Below are 12,948 nucleotides of genomic sequence, written 5' to 3'. Positions count from 1 at the left end.
TGTAATTGGTCACATTTTCTTGTAGATAATCTATTAAATGCTTTATTTGTTCTCTCCAAATATGAACACAATCATTAATAATTGAACCTATTAACCTATATCCTAATTCATCCAAATTTTTACCTGTCTGGTTGTTCTCACTTCCACACCCTAATATCCTAACTGGGATATATGAATGGGAAGTTGCTCAAGACAAAATCAGTGATACCCATGGCTCCCCATTTCTCCACAGATCTATCTGTTTTATCACAGAAGACAATCAGATTGCCTAGGCCTGGTTTATCCTTTACTTTTGTACTGTTCCTGATGTCTTCTCCTTCATGTTGATAGAAATGTGTCCCAAGAGGTATAACACCTCACATCTTCTGAAGGACCAAATTCAGTCTAACAGCAGTGTCCCCAAATACATATGGGGGACACTACCAACAGGAGGAATCCAGGCACTTCAGAGTTTTGGCAGCACAATGAGAACCAACAGACAAAAGTTGGAAGAGGAGAGGTCTTGACTGAATATGAGAAACTTACTTGTTGTGAAGGCAATCAGGGTGCCCACAGCAACTGTACAGGCTCCAACCTTGGAGATTTTTAAGATAAAACTGGACAAAGCCCCAGCCGTTCTGGTCTGACTTCAGAAATGAAGTCATACTGCTCTGAGTAGGAGTTTGGAATAGAGACTTCCTGAGGTCCTTTCCAACCTGAAATTTTCTTGTGATCCTACAATGATAATTGCCTTTCTCATATATAGGGTGTTTTATAAGCATCTCTTTGGGGGAAAATAAATAAATAAAATGCATTATAAGCAAGTAAAGAAGAGGATAGCTATACCTAGGGCTTTTAGACATATTGCTTGAAGTGTCTTTTGATTTGGCATTTCAAGAACATTGTGATTTCTATAAGATAATGAAATCTAACCTGAATGGGGAGCTTCAAGCTCACTTTAGCACAAGTATTCTGCTTCTTTACATTTATTGTTGTTGTTTTCTTTGCATACATTTAATATGGTAGTTTAATATTTATAGTAAACTGAAGCACTTCCTGCCAATAATACCCGTATCTTTGATTTTTTTATTTTTATTTTTTGCTTTTATCTAGTAGATACCATAAAGAATTAATGCCAATTTATTTGTTAAAATTAAAATTTTAAGCTGGATCTGGTCAGATTTATTCTGGCTGACATTCAGAAATCATTCAATTGAAATTAGTGGTCTAAATTGTAGCTCCACAAATTGACATATAATTCCAATATGTTCAAATAATAAAGATGTTGGTTTTGGCTTGTTTGTGTGTTTGTTTGTTTTTTTTTTTTGGTGGTGGTTTTGCTTTCACATTTTCAAATGTAGTTTCTTTTCTGTTTCTCCTTACTGCAGAAGAATAATACTTAGTTTTTCATTTAGGCCAGCAGCAGTGAATTTAAGTACCAATAATCTGTCCATACTTCATTGCTTTCTAGTCCATAGACTCCTCGGCATACATAAACTATCAATTCTCGTGTGTCTGGAACAAATAAACATAAGGCATCATTTCAGCATATGATGAGATGCCACTGTAATGATGTAATGCCAATGTAACTAGTGGAACAAGATGCAGCTCAGTATTAAAAATCAGAATGAAAATGTGGGCAGTGGAAAATAAAATGAAACCATGCATAGTGCATTTTATTTAAAAAAAAAAAAAAAGACAAATATTTATCATTTTGTTGTATTATGTTTACATATATATATATATTTGCTCTTTGCTTTTAATCTGATGCAGAATGTTGCAAATGCCTATTCAAACCCAGATAGATAAGAAATGTGAGAAAAAATACAGTAAGTAGGTAATTAGTTATTTTGAATTGAATTGCTTTGTCAAGTACTACGATGCTTTTTCTGTCCCTGAAACTAGAAATCTTATTTTAGTCTATTTGTAGCTCTAAGAAAAATAACCTTACAATGCAGCTTAGTAACGTAAGAACATAGAATTATCTGGAGGCATATATTCTAAATGAAATCCTCTGTCCTTAATTATCATCACAGTGATATTGCTTTTGACTGTTACACTTGTGAATTTGGTAATAGCTTCATTGGGAATTTGACTTTTGTTTGCAACTGAAGTTATAGCTTGTTCAATTTAGAAGGAAAGAATAGTGAAATTTTGCTGCTAACTCAAATGTGGAATTTCCATGATTTGAAGCAGATCTGGAGAATGACCCTTAGAAAAGTGTTTAATATTCATTTTATTTTCAAAGGCTTTGGGGGAAACTAGAATCCAAAGACTAGATGTTACTTACCTGTGTAGTAAAACAAAATGTGTCCATCAGTGTTTGTGCTTTTTTACTGATTAAGATATCTGAGAGAATAATCTTGATTACTAGATTAAAACTATTTGTTTATAACTTTAATTACTGAAGAGAAGCCTAGGAAATAAATGTGAAGATAGATAGTCGTTTTCATATAATAATTTGTTCAAATGGAAATATATAAAAAATAAGCCAAATCAAGTGCTAATGATAAAAATGCAAGCGGATACGGAAATATATATATATATACATATTTATATATATGAAAAAAAATAATGTATATTTTAGGTTAGGAAATTCATACTGGTTTATAACTCTGTTGTCTTCAACTCAAGGCCCCAGCTACAGCAGGAAACTACATTATAAAGTGCCTAACAAAAATTAATATGAATGTGACCTAGCTTCAAGAAAGATAGAAATAATTAGTTTTTTGCTTGTTTAGAAAAGATTGAGCTTGTCAGAGGACATGACAGTAATTCTGTGAAAGGTTTCCACATAAAGTCCATTAATAGTGTTATCTCATCCACAGGAATGGGACAGTAGACGGGACAAAATACCAATAATTTTTGGGGGGGGTTAGACATTTAGATAAAAAGAATAAAAGAAAGTTGTGTCTAGCTAACAATATAATAGGACGTATGGGCAGCTGGTACAGTTTTCATAATTTATGTTTTTAAAAGAAGGTCAAAATCTGTTGGGTGACAGAAGTGTTGCTGATTTTACCACAGTGTCCGGGAATGGACTGTGTATTTTCATGGTCAGTTCCAGCCTTACGTTGTATGATTCTTTTCACAAGCTGACAAAGTTCTACTTTTAAACTAATTATGTTTTTTCATCTTGTTCCTCTTGTTCAGAAGTTGTTCTAGGTGTTTCTGGTGACTACAAATCTAATTTTCAGTACAAACATGTTCAGGATTGTCTGCTATCAGCTTCTTTTTAAACTTTAGCAAACTATGATCTTTCTCTTCCAGTGAGCCATAATATCCATTCTTGTGATTATTTTGTTGTTTGTTTGTTTGTTGTTGTTGTTTGCTTCTGCTTGAATAAGGTATTTTGAGCACAGGTTAATAGAAAATGTGTCGTACAATGACAATACTTTACAATTCCTACAGTAGATCTTGAAACAGACACTAAAAACATGTTTGGCTGAATCACTGTCTTACTACAACAGTACTCATATCTATTGTGGGCTCCATTCAAGGATATGCAGTCATGCCTGGGATAGACACAGGCACCTTTCTTGTATTTGAATTTAAGAAAGCAATTGTAAACCAGAATCCAGTTCCTGCTTATAATATGGTACAATCTAGTCATTTTTACCCCCTGCTATTTCCTCTTTATGAAATACTAGCACAAACCAGAAGTTTTGATAGTCCCTGATAGAATCTATTTCCTGTCCAGCTTTAACTATCTAAAAGTTAGGTGGTCTATTCATCTTTGTTTCTTCTGTATACTGTTTTTTTTTTTTTTTTTTTTTTTTTTTTAATAAGTTATCATTACTATTTAAAAAATATTGCTTAAGGAAAGAAAGCTAAAAAGAAAGCTAAATGATGTGGTAAAGACAATATGTAAACATATTCCTGAGAGTAAGCAACCTTACCAAATCTTACCAACATTTGGCAGGAAAGAATGGGAATATTAATATTTACATCATATATGAAGCAACATATAAATATTATAGTTTATAGGATTAAATGAAAACACAGCCATGTGGACTCTAATCATCAGAAAAGCTTATATTTGTACAAATACAGAATCACAATTAAAGATTTACAGATGTGTAGCACAATAGAGTATCTTTTTTGGCCTGTACACATATTCCACAAAGAAATATGAACAGCTTTCCTTTTGTTTTATATACATGAATATATACAGAGAAATACATGGTGTACACACGCATATACTATTAAGAAAACTACTTTCACCCTGAAAGAGTTGGGGTTGTCCAGACTGAACAAGAGAAGGCTTCGTAGAGATCTTAAAGTGGCCTTCCAGTACCTAAATGGGGCGTACGGGAAATCTGGGAATCAATCATGGAATCATAGAATCGTAGAATGGCCCAGGTTGGAAGGGACCTTAAAGATCATGTAACTCCTACTCCCCTGCCATACGCAGGAACACCTCCAACTAGGTCAGCTTGGCCAAGGCCCCATCCAGCCTGCCTTTGAGCACCTCCAGGGATGGGGCATCCAGAATTTATCTGGGCAACTTCTTCCAGAGCCTCACTACCCTTACAGTGAAGAATTTCTTCCAAATGTCTGGTCTGAATAAATCCTCTCTTAGTTTAAGACCCTTCCCTCTTGTCCTATCATTATCTACCCAAGTAAAGAGTCCTTCTCCAGCTTTTTTTCACAGAATCACAGAATTATCTTGGTTGGAAGAGACCTCAAGATCATCGAGTCCAACCTCTGAACTAACACTAGCAAGTCCTCCACTAAACCATATCCCTAAGCTCTACATCTAAATGTCTTTTAAAGACCTCCAGGGATGGTAACTCCACTTCCTTGGGCAGCCCGTTCCAATGCCTAACAACCCTTTCGGTAAAGAAGTTCTTCCTAATCTGAAAACACCCCTGGTGCAACTTTAGCCCATTCCCCCTTGTCATGTCACCAGACACATGGGAAAATAGACCAACTCCCAGCTCACTACAGCCTTCTTTAATATACTTATAAAGAGCAATAAGGTCACCCCTGAGCCTCCTCTTCTCCAGGCTGAACAATACCTGTTCCCTCAGCCACTCCTCATATCACTTCCCTAGCCCTGCTGGCCACACTGTTTCTTATACGAGCCAGAAGGCTGTTGGCCTTGTTGGTCACCTGAGCACACTGCTGGCTCGTATTCAGCTAACTATCAACCAATACTCCCAGATCCTTCTCCACCTGGCAGCTTTCCAACCACTCATCTCCCAGCCTGTAGCTCTGCTTGTGGTTGTTGTGCCTCAGGTGCAGGACCTGGCACTTGGCCTTGTTGAACTTCATACAGTTGACCTCAGACCATTGGTCCAGCCTATCCAGATCCTCCTGCAGAGCCTTCCTGCCCTTGAGCAGATCGACAAATGCACCTTCAACTGGATTTAACTCTATTCACCACAACTCTCTGGGCTCAGCTTTTTAACACAATGAAGCATACGCCAGTCCAAGCCATGAGCAGCCAGTTCCTTGAGGAGAATATTGTGGGAAACAGTGTCAAAAGCCTTACTGAAGTCAAGGGAGACCACATCCACAGACTTTTCCTCATCCACCAAGCGCATCACTTTGTCATAGGAGATCAGGTTCATCAAGCAGGATCTGCCTTTCATAAACTCATGCTAACTGGGCCTGATCACCTGGTTGCACTGTAAGTACCACATGATGATGCTCAAGATAATCTGCAACACGAGCTTTCCTGGAACTGAGGTCAAACTAACAGGCCTATAGTTCCCCTGGTCTACCCTCCGGCCCTCCTTGTAGATGGGAGTCACATTTGCTAGCTGCCAGTCGATTGGGACCTCCCCCGATAGCCAGGACTGCTGATAAATGATGGAAAGCGGCTTGGCCAGCTCCTTCGCCAGTTCTCTCAGTATCTTCAGGTGGATCCCATCTCGCTCTATCGACTTGCATACATCCCAAAACCACTTTTATAAGACCACTTTAAGTACTGAAAAGCCACAATGGGGTCTCCCCACAGTTTTCTCTTCTCCAGACTGACCATCTCTAGCTCTCTCTCAGCTTTTCTTCATAGGAGAGGCGCTCTAGCCCTCTGATCATCTTTGTGGCCCCCCCTCTGGACCTGGTCTAACACATCAACATCTTGTGCTGGGTGACCCAGACCTGGACACACTACTTCAAGTGGGGCCTCACAAGGACAGAATAGGAGGAGACATTCACGTCCCTCAACCTGATGGCCATTCCTCTTTTGATGCAGCCCAGCATGAATTTGGCCTTCTGGGCTGCAAGTGCAAACTGCCAACTCATGCCAAACTCATGTGTCCCGTTAGATGGCTTCCCTTCTTTCTTTGGTATCAACTGCACCACTCAGCTTGATGTTATCTGCAAACTCGCTGAGGGTGCACTCGATTCCATTGTCTATGTCACTGATGAAGATAAGAAAGCAACGGTCCCAAGACAGACCCCTGAGGGACACCACTTGTCACCGGTCTTCACCTAGACATAGAACCATAGATCACTACTGTGGTAGTGATAACACTGCATGGTGCAACCATCAGGCCAATTACTTATCCACTGGATGGTCGATCCTTCAAATCAATATCTTTCCAATTTAGATATTAGGATGTCATGTGGGACCATGTCAAAGGCCGTACAGAAGTCTAAGTAGATCACATCGATTTGTCTTGCCTTGTTGACTGATGCAGTCACTCCATCATAGAAGGCCACCAGACTGGTTAGGCACAGTTTACTCTTTGTGAAGCCATGCTGGCTGTCCTGGATCACCTTCTTGTCCTGCATGTGCCTTATCATTGCCTCCAGGAGGATTCTCTCCATGATCTTGCCAGGTAATGGAAGTGAGGCTCACCAGTCTGTAGTTCCCTGTATCTTCCTTTTACCCTCTTTAAAAATGGGACTGAAGCTTCCCTTTTTCCAGTCACTAGGGTCTTCACCTGACTGCCATGATTTTTCAAATACAATGTAGAATGGCTTGGTGACTACATCGTCCAATTTCCTCACAACCCTGGAATACTTGTCAGTGCCTTAACTTTCCTAATCTCATCCCTGCACATTCCAACAGCATTTCTGTACCCTTTCCAGGGCACATGGTCCTGTCTCCACCATCTGTACATTTCCTTCTTTTGCCTAAGTTTGACCAGCAGATCCTTATTCAACCATGATGGTTTCCCACCTTCCCTGCTTGATTTCTTACATCTGGAAGGGACTTTTTGTCAGGGACTGTAGTGACAGGACAAGGAGGAATGGTTTTAAACTAAAAAAGGATAGATTTAGATTAGATATAAGGAGGAAATTCTTTATTCTGAGGGTTGTGAGACACTGGAACAGGTTTCCCTGAGAAGTTGTGGATCCCTCATCCCTGGAAGTATTTAAGGCCAGGTTGGATGTGGCTTTGAGCAACTTCAAAGTCAGACGTGTCCCTGCCTATGTCAGGGTGGTTGGAATTAGGTGGTCTTTAAGATCTCTTCCAACCCAAACTATTCTATGATTCTCCGAATATATAATTCTATAAATAGTAGGAAGAACAGCCATGCTGGAAGGCTTTTGAGGAGCTACAGAGGTATTCTTTTTTGTTGCTTTTGTTGTTATTGTTGTTGTTGTTTGTTTGTTTGTTTTTCAATGTCACATTCACCTGGCAATTAAACTAGAATAGTTTTAGTGTATTTAATAGCAAGTTCACTAACTAGACCAAATACTTAGCTTTCAACATAATGGGATTAACTCACCTGGAAATGTTGAGTACTTTGATTTATACACCATGGAGACACTGAAACTTCTGTGAAGGAAATTTTGTCCAGGTAAAATGCTCTGGAGGGGTAAATTTTTGTTCACAGTGACAAAGCTACAAGTTGGTAAATAAATTCAGTTTATGCAGGAATTTCTCACAGTTACACTAATTACAAGATACAAAACTGTGTGTATTCATGAATTGCATTTATCAAAACACCACTTCAAAAAACATAGATTTTACATTAGTAAGAAGACGTTAGTATTCAACTTTTCACTAATTAATTAAAAGTTACATGTTGAGCAAATTATTTACTTCCCAAGAATATAAAACTTGACAGGAACATCCACTTTATTTTTTATTATTTTTTTATTTTACTTTTTCTTTTTTTTCCTAAAGTCTGAGATCTTAAAGAACACTCACATATTGGTAAGGTGCATTGTTTAGTCCTGGGAAATAAAGGATAATATACAGATAGTTTTTTTGTTTGTTTGTTTTTTATCTTTGCACTAATAGTAGTAGTACAGAGTACACAATTTTGTCCATTTAACCACATTTTTTTACCACATTTCAGTTGGTTAAAGTACCCTTTAGTTTTTATTCTTCACTCCTGATTTTAGAGTTACATTTCTCCAGTACCTGCCTTTCAATGTTGAAAGGTGAAAAGATCTCATACAGGATATTCAGCAAACATTGTCTAGGATCTGTGTATGTGGTGATAGTAAGCACATTCAAGAAGAGAATGTGAATTTTATGGTCCCTTATTTGGCTCAGAAAGGAGTGATAGCATGCTATCCATAATATAGAGGTTGAAAATTTTCTTATGCATTTTAAATAGCAGAAAGTGATACCATAGGTGACATGAAAATAGATTTTTTTCAACAACAAAAAATATCAAAACAATCAAAGAAGAGTGAAGTAGAACTCCACAGAAAACATAGTGTGAAAATCAAATTGTCAGAACCAGCTGTTTCACCCTAAACATATTTTTCTAAAGATACTTTTATTTTATTTTATTTTACATTTGATTTTATTTTATTTTACCCTTAAGTACTTGGTAATGTACATTGAAAGTACTTTAGATTTACAAAAGAAGAATCAGGACTGAACAACCTAATTACCTTCTGTGGAATGACTGGATCTGTGGAGAGATGACAGCACTTTCTATCATTTACCTCAGCTTATGGAATGCTTTTGACACTGTTATCCACTGTATTCTTATATCCAGATATGAATGGTACAGGTGATACAAATGGTACAAATGGTACTCCTTGGGAAACCAGAGTCCTCTTTTGTATATTGAAGGTTCACAAAAGGAAAAAAAAAAAAAAGAAAAAAACACTAGGAAGGGTCTCAAAAGGGACTCAGGCCCTTAAAGTATATTGGTAATTGGTTTCACAACATGTCTTTGCAGATGTACATCATGGTGAGAAAATAAAATAATATTTTTGAGTTGTTCTGTAATCCTTTGATGCATAAAACAGGAACCTCCAGCTTCTGAAGCTTCCATGTTCAGCACTGGGAAAAAAAAAATCTGATAAAAATGTTTTCTTAAACTTCTCTTTGTTTGTTTTATCAATTAATGTTAGACAAATAATGTTTGTGTTTTTATTGTAGAGGGTTAAAATGCAAAAGCTATCCTGCAAGAAAGTACCGGGAAGAGTGGGAAATCTCAAGGACCTTTGAATTTGGGCTTCATCCAGTGGAAACTGGGATGCTCTAAGAAAATATACTGGAGACAACCTCAGCTGACATTGTAGCAAGAGATTTGAAAGTCTTGCAGACCTTGGCTTAAATGAAGCTTTTTCTCAGAGGATGTTTTCAGGTGGTTGACTCAGAGGTGGTTTTCTGTAGTGAGGAATTCTGAAAAAAAATTAAGACATGACCTGAAAAAATCACTTCAAGTGAGGAGGGCAATTGATCTGCTTTATTAGTGCAAATTTAAATAGAAATGTTTTACATTTTAATAGACAGATTGATATATCAAATATATACATATATTCCCCTGGGTACACTACAGCTTCTCTTATTTTCATTCTTACTTGAAGTGGGAAATCTCTCACAGTCTTCTCAATATTCTAATTAAAAAGCAAGAAAAAAAAAAAAAAAAAGGAAAAGAAAGAATACCCATTACCCTACCATAGTTGCAACTATTATATCTATTGAACTGAATTCAATCTTTCAATTCTGTTGAGAAAGCAGTTAAAGAAATTCCAGCTCTGAGCAAACCTTTAAAATTAAGTATAGTGTTACAAACTAATGACTGCTTTTCCGAAATGTGTGAGAACCATATCTTACAACACTTTTTTCTTCCTTTGATTTGTGTCACTGTACCCAACATAATTGCGTCTCTACATAAACATAAGAAAAAATACATGAGATGCAATAAAAAGATGATATGATGATGTTGATAAAGACAATAAAGTTATTGAAATTTTTGTATAAGAACATTGTTATTCCAAACTGCATATTTTAATTTACTTAATGTTTGTCATTGTGATTGCTTAATCATTTCTTGGTTATATTTATAAACCAAATCTGCATCTTTACAAAATTCAGAGCAGATTAAAATTTCATGTGATACAAAATTCCTCCAACTGCTTCTCTTCTGATTTGTTAGGAATCTGTTACAACATGAATAGAATAGATTCTGTTAGGAATGAATTGCAGCAACCAAATCCATTATTTTTATTTTATTTTTTAATAAGTGCTCTTAAAAGAAAAGTCCTTCTTTTTACTTTATTAATTGTCCTGGTTTCATCTGGTGTAGTTAACTTTCTTCCTAGTAGATGATATGGTACTGTGTTTTGGATTTAGAATAAAAATAATGTTGGTAACACACTGATGTTTTAGCTGTTGCTGAGCAGTGCTTTTCAAGGACCTGTTAACTTCCCATAGTGCCCTGCCAGTGAGGGAGTTGTGGATGCACAAGAAGCTAGGAAGAGACACAACCAGAACAGTTGACTCATACTGGCCAAAAGGATACTGTGGTGTAATTGTCTGAAGTAACTAGGAAAATAAAACTAACATTCACATTTTAAAGAAAATGTACAGCATTGAAGAGGCTTTTAGGGTTGGGCATAACTGCATTACCTGAGCATTCCCTAGGCTCCCAACCTTAGATGCTATCGTGCTGGGGAAACCTGGTGTGCTAGCTCTAAGGAACAGTACGGAGCGTAGAGTGGAGTGGAGACACCACGGCTAGGTTCTGTAACCAGGTGGGGACTCTATTGTTCTTGTGCACACCGAGATCGATAAGCTGCACTTTTTGCCACCCTGAGCCAAGGACCTGTCATGTTTTGACAAATGCTGTACCGTGGTGTACTTTTGCTCATTATAATGTCATACCAAATACCAAAACACACCTCCATCCCAAGGTGTGACCACCCCTCACCAAGCATACACCCTGAATTTCTCGGAGCTTATTACTTTAAATGGAGATGGGAGTACTTTTCACCAATCACAACTAAGATATGTTTGACTAGAGCTACTCATGCTTCACCTAAAAGATAGAAAATAATATAAATTGGCCTAAGAGAGAGGGAATGTTAGGGAAGATACCACTGTCAGGGGAGATACCATCCTGAGGAAATACAACATCCTTAGTACCTCCTGACTCCTGGGACCAGTCAACAGGCAGAACCTCTCTTCCCCCCCCATTGGGACGCCTTTGGGTGAGATTTGAACACTTGGTTATAAATCTTTCTAGAGCCTTTGATCCTTTTAATGTGTTTATTTCTAGGCTGCACACCTGTAACACCTGTGTATTTCATGCATGCTAGCTTGCTTTTGCAGACAGTCACTACTGCTGGCAATCCAAAGAACCTATGTACCTGTTGCTGTAATAAATCACACTTGATTGCATTGTGATAGCTCTCATTAAGTGCAACTAGGGTAAGAGTGGTTATACGTTATTGGTGAATCCGTGACTGTGATAGTTCAGTGTTCTGAATCCAATCAGACTCCTAACGGTTAATGCGTTATTGGTGAATATCCAACTGGACCCCTAACAGTTAATGCAATATTGGTGAAATCTGAGATTGTGATAGTTCAGTACTCTGAATCTGACTGGGCCCGTAACGGTTAATCAGCTACACCCCTTAACACGACAGATATTCTTTAACATATGATGTCATGCTGAACAATAAAATGGGTGTAAGTTGGCCAAGAAGATGCCATTGCTTGGGGACTGGCTGGGCATCAGTCAGCTGGTGGTGAGTAATTGCATTGTGCATCACTTGTTTTGTATATTCTTACCATTATTATTATCCATTCATTTTCTGTCCTATTAAACTGTCTTTGTCTCAACCTAAAAGTTTTATATTTTCTGATTCTCTCCCCCATCCCACTGAGGGGTAGTAAGATCAGCTTTGTGATGCTTGTCAGTTTACACAACAGCAGTTTTATTTATTCTGTCAATGTTTACCTGAGAATCCAGACAAGCATATCTCTTTATCCCTCAAAACTGATAATCTTCAGAGGCTTGTCTTTAAAAAGTGTATAAATCTGTAGGAAATAATTTCTGTAGACTAATGGGAAAACAAACAACAACAACATACAGTGTTTGCCATCTTTTTTTTTCCCTGATATTTCAGCTCTCCATGTTGGAAATAAAATGGGATAGTATATAATTTTGGTCCTAAAGGGAAGTGAAGTAGATAGATTGATATTGAGAAATACAACCTCAATACTCATAGGTGACTCAGGTCAGTGCATCTAATTTTGTAATGACTTTTGTGCTTGGAGTATTTTATGTCATATTTCTTCTTCAGGAATTATTTACTACGTGGTCATTGAAGACAAAATTCCTGACATTTACAAAACTCCTGATCTTTTCAGATTCTTTTTATTGTTGTTGTTGTTTTATTAATGAATGTGGAAATATTTTACAGTGAGCCCAGTTGGTAGAATATTCACTTCTAAAAGTTATAAAAAACAAAGAGATATTCCAATTAGTAAAATACCACACATTTTACAATTAATAATAATTTTGTTCTTAATACCCGCCTGAGGTTTCAGACCAATAAAACTTACTTTTCAATAAAATATTTGGTTATACAGTGCAGAAGTCTCAGTCTTACCACTGTGATGTAGCTCATGAGGCTTTATGATGAAGGTGAAAGGAGATATCAGTATGTCCAGAAACTTACTGGGGACCAGGACTGGGTGAAAGAAGTCCTCCAGCTCCCCAACCCAACCCAATTCTAATTTTTAACCCCAAAGCACTTACCTGCCAGCTTCTGAATTTGACTCACTGACAAACAACTTCACAGGGAAGT

This window comes from Netta rufina, assembly GCF_964035555.1.
Source record: "Netta rufina genome assembly, chromosome: 1".
NCBI lineage: Eukaryota > Metazoa > Chordata > Aves > Anseriformes > Anatidae > Netta > Netta rufina.
The sequence above is the reverse complement of the archived record's forward strand: the minus strand, read 5'-3'. Positions refer to the sequence as shown.